Source organism: Vombatus ursinus, unplaced genomic scaffold, assembly GCF_900497805.2.
Source record: "Vombatus ursinus unplaced genomic scaffold, bare-nosed wombat genome assembly UNPS02014195.1, whole genome shotgun sequence".
Taxonomy (NCBI): Eukaryota; Metazoa; Chordata; class Mammalia; order Diprotodontia; family Vombatidae; genus Vombatus; species Vombatus ursinus.
Window position 1 is genome coordinate 15051 of NW_020953973.1, and position 19558 is coordinate 34608.

A 19558-nucleotide genomic window follows, 5' to 3' on the forward strand; every position below is an offset into this window, starting at 1 on the left:
GGTGGAACCTTTTAATTTTTTTTTTTACTGTATAAAATCTTTAATTTTAAAAGTCTATTTTTTTGTGAGATAATTTACCCCATCCTACCTCTTCCTTTCTCCTCCGAGTATAATCCTCTCTCACCCCTTAATTTTATTTTTTAGATATTATCTCTTCATAGTCAACTTGCCCTGTGCTCTCTGTCTATATATATATTTTCTCCAACTACCTTAGTACTGAGAAAGGTCTCATGAGTTACAAATATCATCTTTCCGTGTAGGAATGTAAACAGTTCAACTTACTAAGTCCCTTATGATTTCTCTTTCTTGTTTACCTTTTCATGCTTCTCTTGAGTTTTGTATTTGAAAGACAAATTTTCTATTCAGTTCTGGTCTTTTCATCAAAAATGCTTGAAAGTCCTCCATCTCATTGTATGTCAACTTTTCCCCCTGAAAGATTATACTCAGTTTTGCTGGGTAGGTGATTCTTGGTTGTAATCCTAGCTCCTTTGACTTCTAGAATATCATATTCCAAATCCTCAGATCCCTTACTGTAAAAGTTGCTAAATCTTGTGTTATCCTGATTGTGTTTCCACATACTTGAATTATTTCTTTCTGGCTGCTTGCAATATTTTCTCCTTGTCCTTGGAACTTTGGAATTTGGCTATAATATTCCTAGGAGTTTTCCTTTTGGTAGCTCTTTCAGAAGGTGATTGGTGGATTCTTTCAATTTGTATTTTGCCCTCTGGTTCTAGAATATCAGGGCAGTTTTCCTTGATAATTTCTTGAAAGATTATGTCTAAGCTCTTCTTTGATCATGTTTTAAGGTAGTCCAATAATTTTTTAATTATCTCTCTGAAATCTATTTCCCAGGTCAGTTGTTTTTTCCAATGAGATATTTTACATTGTCTTCTATTTTTTCATTCTTTTGGTTTTGTTTTATAATTTCTTGATGTCTCATAGAGTCATTAGCTTCCATTTGCTCCATTCTAATTTTTAAGGAATTATTTTCTTCAGTGAGCTTTTGGACCTCCTTTTCCATTTGGCCAATTCTGCTTTTTAAGGCATTCTTCTCCTCATTGGCTTTTTGGATCTCTTTTGCTGTTTGGGTTAGTCTATTTTTTAAGGTGTTATTTTCCTCAGTATTTTTTTTTTTTTGGTCTCTTTTACTAAGCTATTGACTTGTTTTTCATGATTTTCTTGCATCACTCTCATTTCCCTTCCCAATTTTCCCTCTCCTTCTCTTGCTTGCTTTTCAAAATCCTTTTTGAGCCCTTCCATGACCTGACACCAATTCATATTTGGTTTGGATGTAGGAGCTTTGACTTTGTTGTCTTCTTCTGGTTGTGTGTTTCTATCTTCTTTGACACCAAAGAAAGATTCTATAGTCTGAATTTTTTCCCACTGTTTGCTCATATTCCCAGACAATTACTTGACTTTTTAACTCTTTGTTAAGGTAGGGCTCTGCTTCCAGTGTGGAGGGTGTACTGTCCCAAGTTTCAGGGGTTTTGTGCAGCTGTTTTCAGTGATACTTCTAGGGACCTGTAAATTTTCAGTTCTTCCAAGGTGGTATGATTAAAGGAGAGGTGTTTAGGACAGGCCTTCCTGGCTTATGCTCTGGTCTACAAGTGACCACAAGCACTCTTTTCTGCCTTAGAACTGGGAGGGGGATTCCCTCTCCACTACTGCCGCAAGGTTCACCACACCAGCGCTCCTTCTTGCCCCAGGACCACCACATAGACTGTGATCCAGATCCAAGTACCATTGGCAAAGCAAGAGAATCCTGCCTCAGGGCCAGCAAAGAGATTCCTGCAGTCTCTTTCTGATCAGTCACTCAATCCCCCCATCGTCTATGGGCCAAGAACTCCAGAAGCTACTGCTGCTGCTGTGGCTACCCAGGGGCTGCACTAGGGCCAGGGCTGGACCACAGGCCTCTCTTACCTAGGTCCAACAGACCTTTCCCACTGATCTTCTAAGTTGTCTTTGGTATTTGTGGGTTAAGAAGTTTGGAAACTGTCACAGCTTCCCTTGATTCAGTCCCCTGAGGCCTGTTCTAGGTTTCCTCTGGCCAAGTCTTTGCCTATGTGGCCCATGCTGAACTGTGCTCCTCTCCCAGAGCCTCACAACAGACCTTTCCTATCAACCATCCAGGTTGTCTTGGGCTGGAAATTTGTTTCATTCTGTCCTTTTGTGGGTTCTGCTGCTCCATAATTTGTTTAGAGTCATTTTTTACAGTTATTTGGAGGGGTTTAGGGGAGAGCTCAAGCAAGTCCCTGCTTTTACTCTGCCATCTTGGCTCAGCCCCTAAACATTCCACCCTTTAATATTCTTGTACAAAATGTGAGATATCTATGAGAGCAATATTGAAAAACTTTCAAGTATCTCAGAGAATCCATCTAAACCTAGGCACTTTAAATTTCTCTCTGTTCTACTAACAGGTCATATTAAATATTCATAATATGGGAAAACCAGAGAATTTTTGCCAACCTAGAATATAACCCATACACAATCTATGCTTTGTGGCCAGCAAGTATATTAATATAATCAGATATTACATATGTACTATATGTTGGATATTTTATAAATGTATAAATGTGAGTACACACACACACACACACACACACACACAAACACACACACACACATGCACAAAAGGCAAGGTTTGGATGCTGCCTGATTCACCCAGTCTTGTTTCTTGCTTTCTAGCTTGACTCATTTGTGTGTCAATCAAAAAAATCCTTGGAGTTAGTGGGAATTTGAGCCCCAGAATCCTCTACACAGATTCTATGGAGACTGTTGAGCACCCCCCAAAATGGGTTTTGGGGTTAGAAGCTCACAACCAAGGAACTGATGGGAATTCCAAGAAACTTTTTAACTATAAGTGACCTTGTTCTCTGGGACCAGGGATCCTGAGCCACCATATTTAGGTAGGCAATAAACAAATGCCATCAGAATGTTCCAAACTACAATTGGCTCTTTTTTTTTTTTAAATTATCTTTGTCCAGTGCTTACTGGGAATGCTTGCTTCCAAATAATCCCCTGACTAGGAGATAGAAAATCCCTCACAACTTCAATGAATGAGTTGTTTAAGGGTCTGTGTCCTCAAAACTCATTTTTGGGTTCTCGCTACTTTTCCTACTCCCTCAAATCCCAACAACTATCCAAGACTTGTTTGGAGGTTTGGACACAAAGACTTAATTTTACTTAAAACCAAGAGAAGTGCAGACTGCACAGAATCTGCAGCAGTCTGAGGATAGGAGTGGGGAATAGGGAAGAGACTTAACTCTCCCCCGCTCCCTGCCCAAGCTCAGGGCCTGAACTTCAGAAGAATAGGTCCTGTGGCACCAAGCATGGCACTGCCAGGGGGAAGGGTCAGATCTCTAGTCACTGTCCTATCCAAGTCATGGCACCAGAAGTGTCAACCTGCAGAATTCAATCTAAGAAAGACAAACAGAATTAAGGTGTATGCTTATTGATTTTTCTCAAGTGGGTGGCATGCATACTTGGGAGCTACAGTCAGAACTGAACTGGCTCTTACACAGATTATAAAGCCATGAAGCAAGGAAGTGCCCCTGACTCAGGGGCACTTTTGTCAGCCTTTTGTCAGCCTTGTGTGGCCTTTTGTCAGCCAAGATTACAGTTCCAAATAAGAAAGAAAATGCCCTTCACTCAGGATATCTGTCCTTTTGCTAGCCAAGATTACAGTATTTATAAGGCAAAGTGCCCCTGACTCAGGATATCTGTGCAATCTTAATCTGGTCTTGTGGTTGTTGATACAGCAGGAGGATTTGGGGTTCACTCAGAGGTCATGCAAAACACTATTGATATGTCAGTCCAGAATGGCCAGTCCAGGTTTTTGGCCCTCTTGGGGTGATGAGGGGCTCAAGAGGTACTCACAATGTATATATCTATTTCTGTCTAATTGTAGCCATCTCTAGGGTACAGCTGGGGAGTGGGGCATAGGGAAGAAAAAAAATTTACATGATAATTTTGTTGTATATTTGAAAGGAACAGCAAATTGTACATAGCAGATTTACAGTTTCATGTGCAATCATCTTTTTTTAATCATACTATGCTATAGAAATATTTGTTTTATTCCATAAATTAAAAATAAAGCAGATTTTAAAAAAATAAACAAAAGTGGAAGCTGGATTTGGGTTCAGGAGAACTAGGGTCAAAGCCCATCTCTGCCACTTCTCAGGTACTTTGGGTAAATAAGTCCCTTTGCTGCTTAGGGCCTCAGTTTCCCAAATGTGAAATAAGAACTTTGAATTAAATGATGAATATTGTCTCTTCTAGCGGGAAACTCAGATTTGAACTGCTCTGTTCTATAAGAGGGCAGCTTTTCAGGGAGCTAATTATTCTCTGAGCTGTAGCCATGGTCAGAGGGAAATTCTCTTGAGGCTGGATGATGCCAAAGTCCAGAACTAACCATGGTCCCCAGTCCAGAAGTGGCCCCTCCCTGCCTCAAGGCTCTTCCTAAAATGTTTCAGAGCAGGGTTTTTTCTGTCAGGGCAAGATATCCCTACTGAGAGTCTGGACAGGCCTGTCCAGACTGTCCTAGGCCCTCAGGGTAGGGATGGAGCAGAGGAGAGAAGCCCTGGAGTCAGGAGGACCTGAGTTCAAATCCGGCCTCAGACACTTACTAGCTGTGTGGCACTGAGCAAGTCACTTAACCCCATTGCCCAGCCAAAAAAAAAAAAAAAAATATATATATATATATATATATATATAGCAAAATGAAAAGTAGTATGGCCTAGTGGATTGAGTGCTGGACATAGAGTCAGAAAGAATTGAATTCATATGCTACCTTCGACTCTTATTCATTGTGTGACAATAGGCAAGTCAGTGGACCTCTCTGTGCTAAGGTCTGTGCCAAAAGACTATTCATTCTAGCTGTTCCTGCACTGATAAAATCACTGGTCCTTAATGGAGAGATGCAGATAATGAAATGCTAGATGTTGGGGGACATAATTTCATTCAATTTCATAAACATATATTGAGCATCTACTGTATATAGATCCCTCTACTTTGGTGGATAAGATACAAAGTATAGACAAGTCTGGCCATCAAGCTGCTCGTTTTAAGAAGGGAATAAAATATCAAGAGGCTTAATTTTAATACATAATAATATAGGAGAAAGACATGATGAAATTGCAAAATGATATGGTGTGTGAATATTGATGGAGAAGATGTTGATACAGGAATCAAGGAAGTCTCTCTAGAGGTGGTGATATTTGAATTGGACTTTATAAGACTGGGAGAGACTCAACAGGAAAAGAAAGAAGAAGGATGGTCCAAGCCCAGGGAACTGTGTGAGCCAAAGCATGGAAACAGGAAGGGCAGGACATCTTCGGGTCACAAGGTCTGGTCCATTCTAACTGAAGTACAGAGCACACAGAGGAAGATGAGATAAGGTTGGAAAGGCAGAATGGCACCAGATTGGGAGGTTAGCCCAGTGTGATGGCCAAGCAAACCAGAGTGAATTCCACAATAATGAGCCCCTGAAAATTCTGGAGAGCAGGAATGGCCTGTGCTGGGCAGATGAGGCTGGCAGCTGATGGAAGAGTGGAGGGAGAGAGTAGAGCTGGGGTAACATAAATGGAAGCTAATGGAAGACTCCAGGCAAAGGGGAAGGAGGGCTAGTGCCAGGGTGGTCCCAGTGAGAACAGAAAGGAAGGCTGGGAAAGCTGTTTTGGAGGCAGGATGAAGAGGAATTGGCAGTGCATTTGATGTTAAGGATGAGAGACAGTGGGCATCAGAGATTCCTGAAACATAAGGAAATGGGTGAATAAAGGTGCATCTGATTTTAAAATGGTGAATTCCAGAGGAGCAGCTTTGGGAAGGATAAAAATAAACTTATTGTGTGATGTAGTGAGGTTAAGGAGCTGAAAATGTATCTAAATGGAGAAGTCCTAAGGGTCCTTTGAGTTGAGGGTCTTGAGCACTGAAGAAAGGTTGGAACTGGAGATGTAGATCTGAAAGTCATGTGCTTTGTGGTGGTTTTTTAAGACATTTAGGGAATAAAATTGTCATGACTATGACTGAATGGTATGAATGAATGAGTGAAAAACATTTATTAAACACTATATGCCAAGCATTGTTCAAAGTTCTGGACACATAAGCACAAAAAGTGAGACAGTCCCTGTCCTCAAGTAGCTTGCCCTCTAATAGGAGAGAAAAAACATATTATAGAGTGGTGGCCAGGGAAAGGAGCTTTGCTCTGGGGAGTCACAAAGACGTCGAGTAGAAAAATAGAGCAGTCCATTGGTCACTGTTGATTTGATTGCATTTTTCAGAGCAAGAAGTGGAATGGAAAGGCAAGTGTTGGGGAGCTGGGAGAGTGGTGATAATGAGCAAAACCAGCAGAATGGAAACTGACCAGGTAAAGAAGAAGCTGTAACCTCCCAGGAAGGATGGAGGCCAGTGGCATGCCTCTGGAGGTACTAGTTGGAGGATGGATACCTGTATTCTCCAAACCTATTTCAGGGATTATAGCCCATAAAAATCATAAGAGTTGTGTGGAAGTTGATAAAATATATCTTGCTCTAATTTCTTCTTTGGTTGGAATAAAAGGAAGATATTGTAAGAACAGAGGCCCAAGTAAAGTACCGAGGCCTCAGTTCTTTCTTCCTGATGTTTGTTTGCCAGCACCAAAAGCCTTGAGATTTGCACGGCATTCTAGCCAGCAGAAAGTCTTGTAGTTTCCCAACACCTATTTAAAAGGTAACTACTGGATGATAGTACAGGGAGAGGGTTATAGGATGGAATATTAAGAAGATATGCTCAAGTGAGTAAATATAAGAACTGGGAAAGAAAAGCACCATGGAGAGCATTTGGGGGAGGAGCAATGAAGAGGACAATGGGAGAGACATTGCTGTGGGGCCATCTTATAGACCACCTGGAAGAATTAGACAAGGAACTTGAAAAATGAATCACAAACCTGGCATGGAAGAATTCTATAGTAGTGATATAGCAGTAACTACAAAGACATCTCCTAAAATATTCTTTCTGCTAATCCCAGAGTAATAATAATAATTAAGCTTTGTTTCAGAGAAGAGTTGAGAAAATGCAGCTCTTTGCCTTCATTGCAGTGGTGGGGGACTATGGGTATGGAATAGTACATACTGTCAGATGTGGTCGCATAATGTCAGATTCAGTTAGTTTTATTCAGCTGCTTTTTCTTTTCTCTAATATCTGTTGCGAGTGATGACTTGATAGAAAGGAAATAGGGAAGGATAGATTCTAAGACACCAATAAAAAGAAGATAAAACATTTTAATGTTTAGCTTGACTTATGGTAATTTTATCCTAGAAAAGGTAGAGGAGATGACAAAGTGAACAGATATCTTGGATGTGATTCTGATGAACAAAGAGAAACTGGTTTCTTGAGTAGAAATGTCTGACATCTTGGGCATCATTGATCACTCCATATTACAATTTGTGATAGAGAAGAGGAAAGCCAGACATAGGCTGACATATAACCTTGATTTGGGGAGAGCATATTTTAAAGGGTTTAGAAGTAAGATAGGTAAGTTCTAGCATTCTAAAAGTCTAGAGGAGAGGTTAGTCCAGGAGAAATGGAAATCTTGAGAGTGAAATTTTAAACATATAAGCAGAAATTTTTCCAATAAGATGGTAAAGGGGAAGAAATCTAAAGATATAAACGTGTATGTAGAAGGTGCTTCTTGACCAACTAACATTTAAAAAAAATATGTTGTTCATGGCTAATATGGAAATTTGTGTTGCATGACTTCACATATATAATTGATATCTTTATTTTAAGCAAGTCGTTCCTTGTTTTTCTGAAATCAACCTGTTTATCATTTCTTACAGCACACTGTATTCCATCCACATTGTCAATGTGAATTAAAGATAAAACAGCCAATACAGCAAAATGGAGGTTTTTCATCTGGGACAGTGAGTTGCAGCTCGGAGTGCTACATAGCAAGTTCTGAGGTACCCAAGGTGGGGGCTGGGAACAGGGTTTATGTAGGGTCCTAAGGCAGAGGGAATGACTAGACTGCAGGTTGGAGGGGTTAGGGGTGTCTCAGTTTCATGTGGTGTGTTATTTTCCACAAAAAGGGAAAGTCCATAGAGAAAACTTAGGAATCTTTGGAGGGGAGAGTTTGGAATATTTACAAAGTAGTCAGAGGCTGGGTATGATTATGTTATCATCATACTTGGGCAATTCATGGGTCTGGGAATACGGACAAGATCAGATTCAGTCAGCTGAGCTTGGCACCATCATATACTACAATTTATTCAGCCATTCTCCAATTGATGGACATCCCCTCAATTTCCAATTCTTTGCCACCACAAACAGAGGCTTGATAAATATTTTGGAACATATAAATTCTTTTCCTTTTTACCTGATTCCCTTGGGAAACGACCTAATAATAGTATTGCTAGGTAAAACGGTATACAGTGTGTAGTTTTTTATATGGAATTTCTGTTTCTATTTCTTTCTCCTAAGTTTTGTTAACAATATATAGAAAGACTGGTGATTTTATATATTTATTTTATATCAACTTCTACTACTTTATGGACACTATGGTCTCAATTAATTTTTCTTTTGATTCTCAGATTTTTAAATTCTAGAATAGAGATGCAAACAGAGATGATTTTGTCTCTTCTCTACTTGTAATTTCCCCCTCAATTTATTTTTCCTGTCTTGCCACCATGGTTAGCATTTCTAACACTGTATCAAACAATACTGGCAATAGTAGGCAGTTTTGCTTTATTCCTTTATTTACTGGGAAAATTCCTAATGTTTCCCTGTGACAAACAATGTTAACTCTTTGTTTTAGATAGTTTGAGCATATTGAAGAAAGGTTTTTCATAATTCCTATGCTTTTTAATGATTTTGAATGTAAATGTTGTAGTTTTACAAATTTTATTTCCGAATCTATTATCATAATAATAGATTTTATTGTTTTGTTATTAATATTATTTATTATTTTTATAATTTTTCTAATATTGAACTATCTTTGGATTCCTGCAATAACTCACCCTAGCTATAGTGATTTTTCAAATATAGAGAAATAGCCTAATTGTTAACATTTTATTTCATATTTTACATAAAAATTAATTAGTGATATTGGTCTATAGTATTTTTTTAATCTGCTTTATCTCTCACTTGGTTCTGTATCATGAAAAGATTTGTATCATTGAAAGCATTTCTTGATTTTTTAAAAACAATTTATGTGGCAAAAGGTATCTGCTTTTTTAAAAAAAGTATTTGATAGAATTTGCTTATAAATCCAGCTAGATGGATAGAAGGTTCTTTTTGTGATTTAAATCTTAGGCTTTTGTATATATTTCCCTCATTGATTCAAATTTTATTGCATTATGGCATGTAAATTCATTTAATTTTTATGCCTCTATGCATTTATTAATGAGTTTTTTTTAGGTCCCAGGAGGAGGAGAATTTTTGAAAGGTATTATTTGGTTCTCAGTAAGATTCCTATTCAGTAATTGCTAGATATCTAGCATATTTAATTGTTGTTTATTTGGGGTTTTTTTTTGCCTTTGTTGTTCAGATTCTTAATTTCTTTCTTTTTAATCTTACCATTTGGTTTGTTTAAGTCTTAAAAGGGCATATTGAATAACCCAGCACTTACTTTTTTCTTAACTAGGTTTTCCTGCCATTCAATAGGGTTTTTTTTGTTTTTGTTCTTTTTTTTTTTTTAGGCAATTGGTGTTAAGTGACTTGCCCAGGGTTGCACAGTTAGTAAGTGTCAAGTGTTTGGTCTGAGGCTGGTTTTGAATTCAGGTCCTCCTGACTTAAGGGCTGGTGCTCTATCCACTGTGATACCTAGCTTCCCCTAGGTTTTTCATTTAAGTATTTAGATACTATGGCTTTATTAGGGTATTTATAGGAAATTAGTACTTGGGAAGCTGGTATAAACAAGAGCTTTATCATGTTGTATGGAAAGTGGGCCACATAAACAAAAGCATAAACACATACTCTATCTGGTAATATGGACAGATAGAGGTTAATTTCCACAAGATACAAGAAACTCACTCAGCATGAGGAAGAGGGAGTTGTGTCAGGGAGAATACATGCTCAAAGTTGAGGTTCTGGTAGGGAAGTTTTATACCTTAAAAAATAGGCTTGGTGAAGAATAGATAACATGCCACATATGGGAGGGGGCATTCTTAATTAGATCTAGAGTAAGGTGGAGAAGTTCTTAGGGTCACTTATTGATACTAGGCTCCAGTGAGGTTCAGGGTTGGAGGTAGTGGGATCAGAAATTGGGAAAGGGTTTGAGTTGGCTGTATGAGGCAGCAGAGAAGGAGCAGCACACAGCCCACTACAGTTGGTCCAATTCTTATATATTTTGTACATATATATATATATATTTATATATGTATATTTTACTGCAGCTTCATCTGAAATATTAGATACTCTTTTTTCTCAAGATTCAGTGGAGGCATGATAAACTTGACTGTAACCTCTCATTTTAACTCTGTGTGGAGGTAGGTAGGTGGCTTAGTGGATAGAACACTGGGCCTGGAGTCAGGAAGCCCTGAGTTCAAATTGGATCTCAGACACTCACTAGCTATGTGACCCTAGGCAAGTCACTTAACCTCTTTTTGCCTTAATCCACTGGAAAAGGAAATGACAAACCACTCCAATATCTTTGCCAAGAAAACTACATATGGGGTCATGAAGAATTGGACATGACTGAAGGACTGAACACCAATGAATGATTCTTTACATCTGAAGGAGCATGGCATAGTCAATATAGGATTGGCCTTGGATTTAGGGATACCTGGATTCAGGCTTTGCTTTCATACATCTTAGACATCTGATTATTTAATATCTCACTGCCCCAGCAACTTTCTAGGACTCTAAGTTATAGAGAAGTTGATGCTCTTCCTCAGTAGACAGAGTTTCTTCACCATGAGTTCCCTACGCTAATGAGATCACAGGCCAAGACTAAGTATGATTTAACTCATCTCTCCTTCCCTCCACACACACACATCTTTGTATTTTAAATATGATTCTTAAATATAAATAGAGTTTTGCTTTTGACTCCATCTGCCATCCACCATCATCCTATGGGCAAGTTCATTTTATTCACATTCACAGTTGTTTGCTTTTCTCTCTTTCAAATTCTATTGTAATGTTTCTTCCCTCTTCATAATTCATTGATAAATTATTTTATAGAAAAAAAAAGAAAAACAATTAAATTAGCACTAAACATCTGTAGTTTATATGGCCTAGGAAAATCTCATCCAAGTCATCTCTCTCCCTCCCCTTCCTCCTCTAGACCAAACTCAAATTACTAGGTATTGAGCTCTTACTTTTTTCCTTCTTCTATATTTAGACTTCTTTAATATTGTTTTGCTTTGCAATCTTTCCCTATTTCTCTCCTCCTCTCATTTCTTCCTATTTCCTCTTCCATCCAAGTGCCCCATTAAAAAAAATTGTATTTCTATTACTATGACCCCTCTTTTATTCATTTATTTTCTTTTAAATAAAAATAGTAATTTTTTCCAATTACATGTAAAGATGATTTTTAACACTTATTTTATAAAGTTTTGATATCCAAATTTTCTTACTTCCCCCACTCCACCCCAGATGGTAAACAATTTGACATAGGTTATATATGTGCAATCATGTAAAATATTTCCATATTAGTCATGTTTAGAAGAAGAAACAGAACAAAAGCAAAAAACTACAAAAAAATTAAGAAAATAAAAATAATATTCTTTGATCTGCATTCAGATTCTATCAATTCTTTTTCTGGATGTGGAAAGCATTTTTCATCATTAGTCTTTTAGAATTGTCTTGGATCATTGTATTGCTGAGAAGAACTAAGTCAATCATAGTCGATCATTGCACAATGTTGCTGTTACTGTGTACAATGTTCTCCTGGTTTTTCTCACTGCACTTTGCATCAGTTCATATAAGTATTTCCAGGTTTTTCTGAAATCTGCCTGCTTGTCATTTCTTTAAGCATAAGAGTATTCCTTTACATTCATATACCACAACTTGTTCAGCCATTCCCCAATTGATGGACATTCCCTCAATTTCCAATTCTTTGCTACCACATAAAGAGCTGCTATAAATATTTTTGTACACATAGGGTCTTTTCCTTTTTTTTTTTTTTTAATGATCTCTTTGGGATACAGAGCTAGAAGTGGTAATGCTGGATCAAAGGTTATGCACAGTTTGATTGCCCTTTGAGCATAGTTCCAAATTGTTCTCCAGATCGATTTGATCAGTTCACAATTCCACCAACAATTGCAATAGTGTCCCAATTTTTTCACATTTTCTCTAACATTTATACTTTCCTTTTCCTTTTCTGATATATTAGGCAATCTAGTAAGTGTAAGATGGTACCTCAGAGTTATTTTAATTTGCATTTCTTTAATCAGTAGTTATTTAGAGCACTTTTTTTCATATGACTAAAGATAGCTTTGATTTCTTCATCTGAAAACTGCTTGTTCATATCCTTTGATCATTTATCGATTGGGGAATGACTTGTATTCTTATAAATTTGACTCAGTTCTCTATATATCTGAGAAATGAGGTTTTTTGTTCTCTCTTTAAAAAAACAATCAGTTCCACCTTCTTCTGCCTAGATGTGAGTGAGGTTCATGAGATCCTTATGTATCTCCATCTCACACTTTTGCATTTGAATATATTGTCTTTTGGTGCCCCATTTACATGACATACTAAATTTCTCTCTACTTCCCTTCCCATTTTTTTCCTTAGAGTATTGCTTGTTGTTAGATTCTCTTTTTTTCCCCAATGCCAAAGCCCTCTTTATCCCTCTAGACTTAATGATGAGAACCTTAGAGGTCATCCCTCTCTTTTTATCCCTCTTTGCTCTCTCATTGACTCTTAGAAATGATGAGACTCTAAAGAGACAATAATCCTTTTTCCTTCTTTCAGAATATAAGCACTTAATAACCAATTAACCATTTCATGGTCAAAATTATTTTCATTTCTTAAGTTACTTTCATTTGCTGTTTGTGTTTTGAAGACTTTACTCAGAAATTGTTCATGCAATAGGAATACTTGGAAATTGTCAATTCTGCTAAAAGTTCATTTTCTGCTGCCTGCTATATGACTATGAATTATGGAATACTACAACTTTTGAAGAATTTAAATGGTTATCACTCAGAGGGTAAGGAAGAGGCATATAGTGGGTGTTGTCAGGTGTAAGTGAAAAAAGTGCTTACTGCATTAAGTGGACCCCTCGTGGAGAACTTATGGTAGAACACAGAAAGAGACAGCTGCATTATTGTTCAGAATATCCACATTAATTAGATCAAGGATCCATTTGAGTAACATTATACTCAACTTTTCAGTGTAAGTGTTTCTTGGATGGCAGCCATTTTCCTTTGCCTTTCAGTATAGCTTCTTCTGCCAGTTTCTTCCTTTTCTTACAAGTGATGCATCACGCTATGCAATTATAACAGAGATCACTTGGTTTATGACTTCATTCTAGCCATGCAGTTTTATTTCCTTGACCTAGGAGCTCAGGATCTTGCCAATCATATTCCTTGGTATGTTACATCTGAGCTTTCTTTCTCGTGATGATCTGTGGAGTCTATCTAGCTACTCTTTGCTCTCAGGTTTCAATACTTCTAAGCAATTTTCTTTCATGATTTCTTGAAATACATTCTTTGGTTTAGTCGTTTGGGGAAGCTGATGATTATTAGATTATCTCCCCATTTCCTATTTCCAGACCTTTTAGTTCAATAAATATCACACATTTTCTTCCAATTTTGCTGCTTTTTTACTTTGTATTTATGATAGATTTACTTTGTAATCTATCATATTCTAGCAATATTATTACTAATAATATTTATCACTACAATGAAGGCTTATTAATTGTTCAGTCACTCTGGATGATAACAATACAACTTTACTTTTGTAGCACTTTATAACTTACAAATTTTATGTATAATACCTTATCTGATCTTCACAATTACCCTATGGCATGGGGGGAGACAGTGTGGTACAATGGATTTAGAGTCAGAGGACTTGAATTTGAATCCTAGCTGTGACACTTAATATGTTGTTGTTATTCAGTCATTTCAGTCATGTCTGACTCTTTGTGACCCTATTTGGGGTTTTCTTGACAAAGATATTGGAGTGGTTTGCCATTTCCTTCTCCAGTTCATTTTACGGGTGAAGAAACTGAGGTAACAAGGTTAAGTGACTTGCCCACACAGGTACTGTCTGAGGCCAGATTTGAACTCAGTTACTTTCCTGACTCCAGGCCCAGCACTCTATCCATTGCATGACCTAGCTGCCTGGTGACACTTAATATTGTCAGTCATTTAACCTGCCTGAGCCTTGGTTTCCTTGTTTGCAAAATTTGCTTCCATAGGATCATAGACTTAATGATGAGAACCTTAGAGGTCATCCCTCTCTTTTTATAGATGAAGAAATTGAAACAAAGAAGAGTTACGTGCCCTGCCAAAATTTACATAGTCAGTGACTAAGGCAGGATATGAACCTCAGTCTTTATGACTCTGAGTATATCACTCTTTCCACTTCTACAGGTCTTATTGTTCATAGAATTCCTTCTTATTCTAAATCTATGATCATCTGATCTTAATGGACTACTTAAGGTCCCATAGCAGTAAGTGGGAGAGGTGAATATTACCAGTAAAAACAATGACTGACATTTATATAGTACTTTAAGATAGCAAACTATTTTATACATATTAGCTCTTTTGATTCTTACAAGGACCCTGTAAGGTGCTAAGGTAGGATCATGCAACTAGTTTCTGAGACAAGATTCAAACCCAGGACTTTCCAAGTCCAATACTATGTCAACTACACCAGAAGTGTCAAAAACATGGTCCAAGGGCTACATCTGACCCATAACACTCCTGAATGCTGTCAGAAGCAGATTAAAATGAAACACAACAAAGAAAAACACAATAAAACATAGATAACATTACATTTTAAAACTAAGTCAATATATGTCCCCCCAGGGATACTTAGGTATGAATTAGTGGCCCCTGTTTCTATTTGAGTTTGACATCATTGAGCCATAGCACCTTTTGCCCCAGAGATAATTCTCAATTAAAAAACACTAAAATGGGAGAGAAGGTAACTTCTATCCTAGGTTTTAATTCTGATTCACTGTGTGGTCTTGGAACATCTAAATATAAAACAGTGCAAGATCCTTGGAAGAGAATCAGTGTATTACACAGGGTTTTTTGTTATTGTGACACATAATACTATCATCTGTCTAAAAATGAACCAATCTTCCAGTTTCCAGCATCTAGAAACCCCTTGTTGCTATTTTTTTCTCTCTCATTCCCAATTTTCTATTATCTTTCTTTTCACTCTTTAAGTCTTCTTGTAGAACAATTATCAAGTTTATTTGGTAGGGCAAAATTCAAGATTGAAAAGAGATAAAAGTCTATTTGAGATTATGTGATAGGGAGATTGAAAAGGATCTTTTATTCACTGCTTAATTTTAAGAGACAGGCAGCCCGTGAATTCCTATCAATCTTTTAGCATTCCTGAAAGGAGAAAAGTGGTGAAAGAAGATTAGAAATCAGTACCTCTCTTGTGATCCAATTGGATTAAGTTATTTAAACACGAGGCTACATGTTTTATTAGCTCTAAACCAAGTAGAGAAAGAGACAGAAGGGGGAATGTCTGCAACCAAGATTGGCTAAGAACTGGACAAGGAAAGAATGATGAAACCTCTGGTCTAGGTATAAGAAAAAAGAGCTGGATTGTATGTTGTAGGGAAGGGGTGAGAGGAAAGGGTATGGATGTGGGCAATGTTCTGTTCTATAGAAAAGAAGTGAACTCTAGCAGGTGTCAGGTATAAGTCACTTAAGTCACACTTAGTATGAAAATGCAGTTTACCTAAAAATACCATAAGAGTGACATAGTTAAGATGATATTTATAAAGGAGATAGATAGGGGCAGCTAGGTGGTGCAGTGGATAGAGCACTGGACGTGAAATATGGAAGACATCTTCCTGAATTCAAATCTGGCCTTAGACATTTACTAGTTATGCCTGGGCAAGTCACTTAACTCTGGTTGCCTCAGTTTCCTCATCTGTAAAATGAGCTGGAGAAGGAAATAGTAAACCACTCCAGTGTTTTTGCCAAGAAAACCCAAAAATTAGGTCATGGAAAATCAGTCATAACTGAAAACAACCGAACAACAACAATAAATAAAAAAGCTTAAAACAGAACACAAGTTACCAAATTGCTTAACCCTAGCAATGAAACAAAATAATATTAATGGAAGGAAAAAGGTTAAAATACTACAAATATACCTTAAAGCCAAAAAAAGATCAGATAGTAATGAAAGAAATTCTAAGAACCTAAGATACTTAATTTGTAATACTATTCTATGCCTATTACTTTAAAAATCTGTTTTTAGTGAAAGGATATTATGTTTTACTAAAGTGCTTGCTAAAGCACATATTAATGAAAGAGAATCAAATAAATACACAGAGCCATCATAGTATTTGAATACCAAGAGCATGAAAACTAGAGATATCTGTACAGTTTACACCAGAAAAAAAATAAGACAACTTAAAACAATTCATTCTTCATCTCTGATTCACTGAGAGATAATTTCCTCAATGAATCAGACTGACTGATACATTGACAACAACTGTTGGGGGGCAGTACCTTTTGTCAAGTAGGCCTTACAAAAAACGGTGGTACATGAGGAGTGAAAGGGATGGGTAACCCACTCTCCCTATCCATTTCATCAGTTCATCATACCTTTAGAGCTCAGATATCTCACATAGCTGTCTGGTTTCTGAAAGCATCTCCTAGTCTGATCCTCTGGAAACTTTCCTTTTATGCATTCTGTAATAGGCTAATTCTCAGAGTAGCTTCTTATAACAGATCTTCTTCTTTGTTTCAGGTCACTTGTAGAGAACTCTTTCTGTTAAAATCTCTGGCAAATAGGATTTAATACAGTCACTTTAATTTTGTTTTGCCAATAAAGAAGTCATGTGGTGGAAATTATCTCCATCCTTATGGTTCTAATCCTATTAATTACAGGGTTATCTGAAGAACATCAAATTAGGAACCTCTACACTAGAGAATTTGTGTTTTTTCCCTACTCGTTGCTGCTCCTGTCTTCATTTAAAGCAGATACTTAATTTAGACACCGCCAGCAACAAGCTGAAAGAATCTATGAAAATCTGACTTGTAAAATGAGCTCTCCTGGTTATTATTATTATTATTATTGTTTACCAATTTAGTTACACAAACTGAGGCTGAAAGTACCTTTTAAATTGACATTGACTCCACCATCAATTAACTTCTGGTGTTTGTCTTCATTTCTTCAGCTTGGATTCAAGTCCCAGAAAGGTAAGAAACTTGTTTATTACCTATAACTGCCTTGTGATGTAAGTTAGCAAAATGCTATGTTGATGTATTTAAGAAATTCACATAACAACTAGCCCTCTTAAATTGCCTGATTCATGCAGAGGGGGAACAATACAATTGCATATAAAGAAATGTGAACCCAATTCTTAGAACTTGTTGTTAGAACATGCTCAAGATCTTTGCTTCCCATTAGAAACATTTATACTCATCTGATCTTGTTATTTTATCAAAAAATGTTTCACTCTGGCTATTAAATTCAATTATTTGCTCTTGTTATTTAATCTAGCTGATCCTTGCCCATTAAGAGAATGAGATGCTGCTCTGAATCTAATCCTATACAGGAGCAAGGAAGGAACAATGCTCTTTATAGGTAGGTGACCTCTAGGTCTAAGTTTAATGGACACACGAATTTACCTAAGAGATGCTTATTTTACTTCAATATAACAAAGCACTGTGACGCGGTGTCAAAATAGACTAAGTAAATAATTTCCGATTTTATCAGATGAGTTGTATATAGTAAAACATATTGCGTTATAATCATGTTCGAATGAATTAGATAATACAGCTACATAGACCAAAGCTCTCAAAACTTCTTCAAATTCTTGTGTAATTTGCTTGTATTTCAGAATTCACACATACACACACACTTACACATAGCAAGCTCTGTGCAGGATAAGCAGGAAATAATCAAAAGAAGGAAAGCTCTAGAATTAAGTGGAGTTGGGGAAGGCTTCCAATAGAAGGTATAGTTTTAATTGGGATTTAAAGATAACCAGGGAGGTCAGTAGTTCAAACAGTGGTGGGAGAAAATTCTAGGCATAGGGAACAGCCAGAGAAAATGCCTGGAACCAAGGATGGAGTGTCTTGCTTGAGGAACAGCCAGAAGGCTTTTGTCACTGGATTGAAAAGAACATGGCAGGCAGTAAGGGGTAAGAAGACTGGAAAGGTAGGAGGGGGCTAGGTTATGAAGGGTTTTGAATGCCAGGAAACACATTTTGTATTTGCTTTTGGATTTGAGTTGTATTTGTATTTGAGTTGGAGATGTGGAGTGATATGATTGGACCTTCATTTTAGGAAAATCACTTTAGTGGCAGAATGGAGAAAGGATTAGAGTGGAGAGAGACTTGGGGCAGGCAGACTCACCAGCAGGCTATGGCAGTGATCAAGGCATGAGGTGATGAGGGCCAGCACTAGAATGGTGGCAGTGTCAGAGGGGAAGAGGGGGCTCATTTGCAAAGATGATGTTGCCAGACCTTAGCAATAGCTTGCATATGAGTGGTGAGAGATAGAGAGGAATCCAGGATGATTCCTAGGTTTGGAGCCTAATGGACTGGGACGATGGTGTTACCCTCTACAGTAATATGGAAGGTAGGATTAGGGGTGGGGAAGGTTGTAGAAAAGATGGTGACTTTTGTTTCAGACATATTGAGTTTAAGATGTTTGTTGGATATCCAGTTTAAGATGTCTGTAAGGCAGTTGGAAATGGGCAGTTGGGGCAGGATAGGTAGATTTGAGAACAGTCAGCATAGAGGTGGTAATTAAATCCCTGAGAGATGATGAGCTCACCAAGTGAAGTAATATGGTAGGAGAAGAGAAGAGGACCTAGGATAGAAGCCTAAAGAGCACCTAAGGGGACTAAGGCATTCGGAGGAGAAAGACCCATCAAAGAGGTCAGAAAAGGAGTGGTCAGAGGAGGAAAACTGGAAGGGAGCAGTGTCCCAAAAACCTAGAGAGAAGAAATTATCAAGGGGGAGAGAGGGATCAACAGGGTCAAAGGTTAAGGAGAATGAGGGCTGAGAAAAGGCCATTGGATGTGGAAACTAGGAGTTTAGTAACTTTGGAGAGAGCAGTTTCAGTGTAATGATTAAGGTCAGTGTTAGTGTGGCCCTTATACTTTGGCTCTGTAGCTGAGTAATTTAGAAGATGGGGGAATCAGGGAGAGCTCTGTGTGGCAGAGAAGTGGAGCTCAGTGAGGAGTGGGGGAGTCTGGTCATCTGGGCAGACGCCTAGGCCTGTCTGGTATCGTCTTCTAGATCTCAGCTGGCTAGCATTGGGGTGGATCTAACTAACTTGTCCTTTTTTCTTTTCTTTTTTTAATATAATAAAACAATGCATTCTATCCCAAGCACTTACACAGTTAGTCATGGATGGTAAAAGGCTGCTGATTAGACAAGTTATCCCACCAGTCAGTGGGAAACCCCAGGCCTGAATGATCTCCTGCTGTGGAC

At 37.7% G+C, this 19558-nt stretch overlaps 1 long non-coding RNA gene across 1 annotated transcript; it reads left to right on the forward strand.

Annotated features, from left to right (window-relative positions):
* The first annotated feature begins 6350 nt into the window (after positions 1-6350).
* On the forward strand, positions 6351-17695 carry LOC114041847. Its single transcript, XR_003568950.1, has 4 exons — positions 6351-6422; positions 7815-7937; positions 17291-17312; positions 17617-17695. It is a non-coding gene; the product is annotated as an uncharacterized LOC114041847 (long non-coding RNA).
* Positions 17696-19558: the final 1863 nt, after the last annotated feature.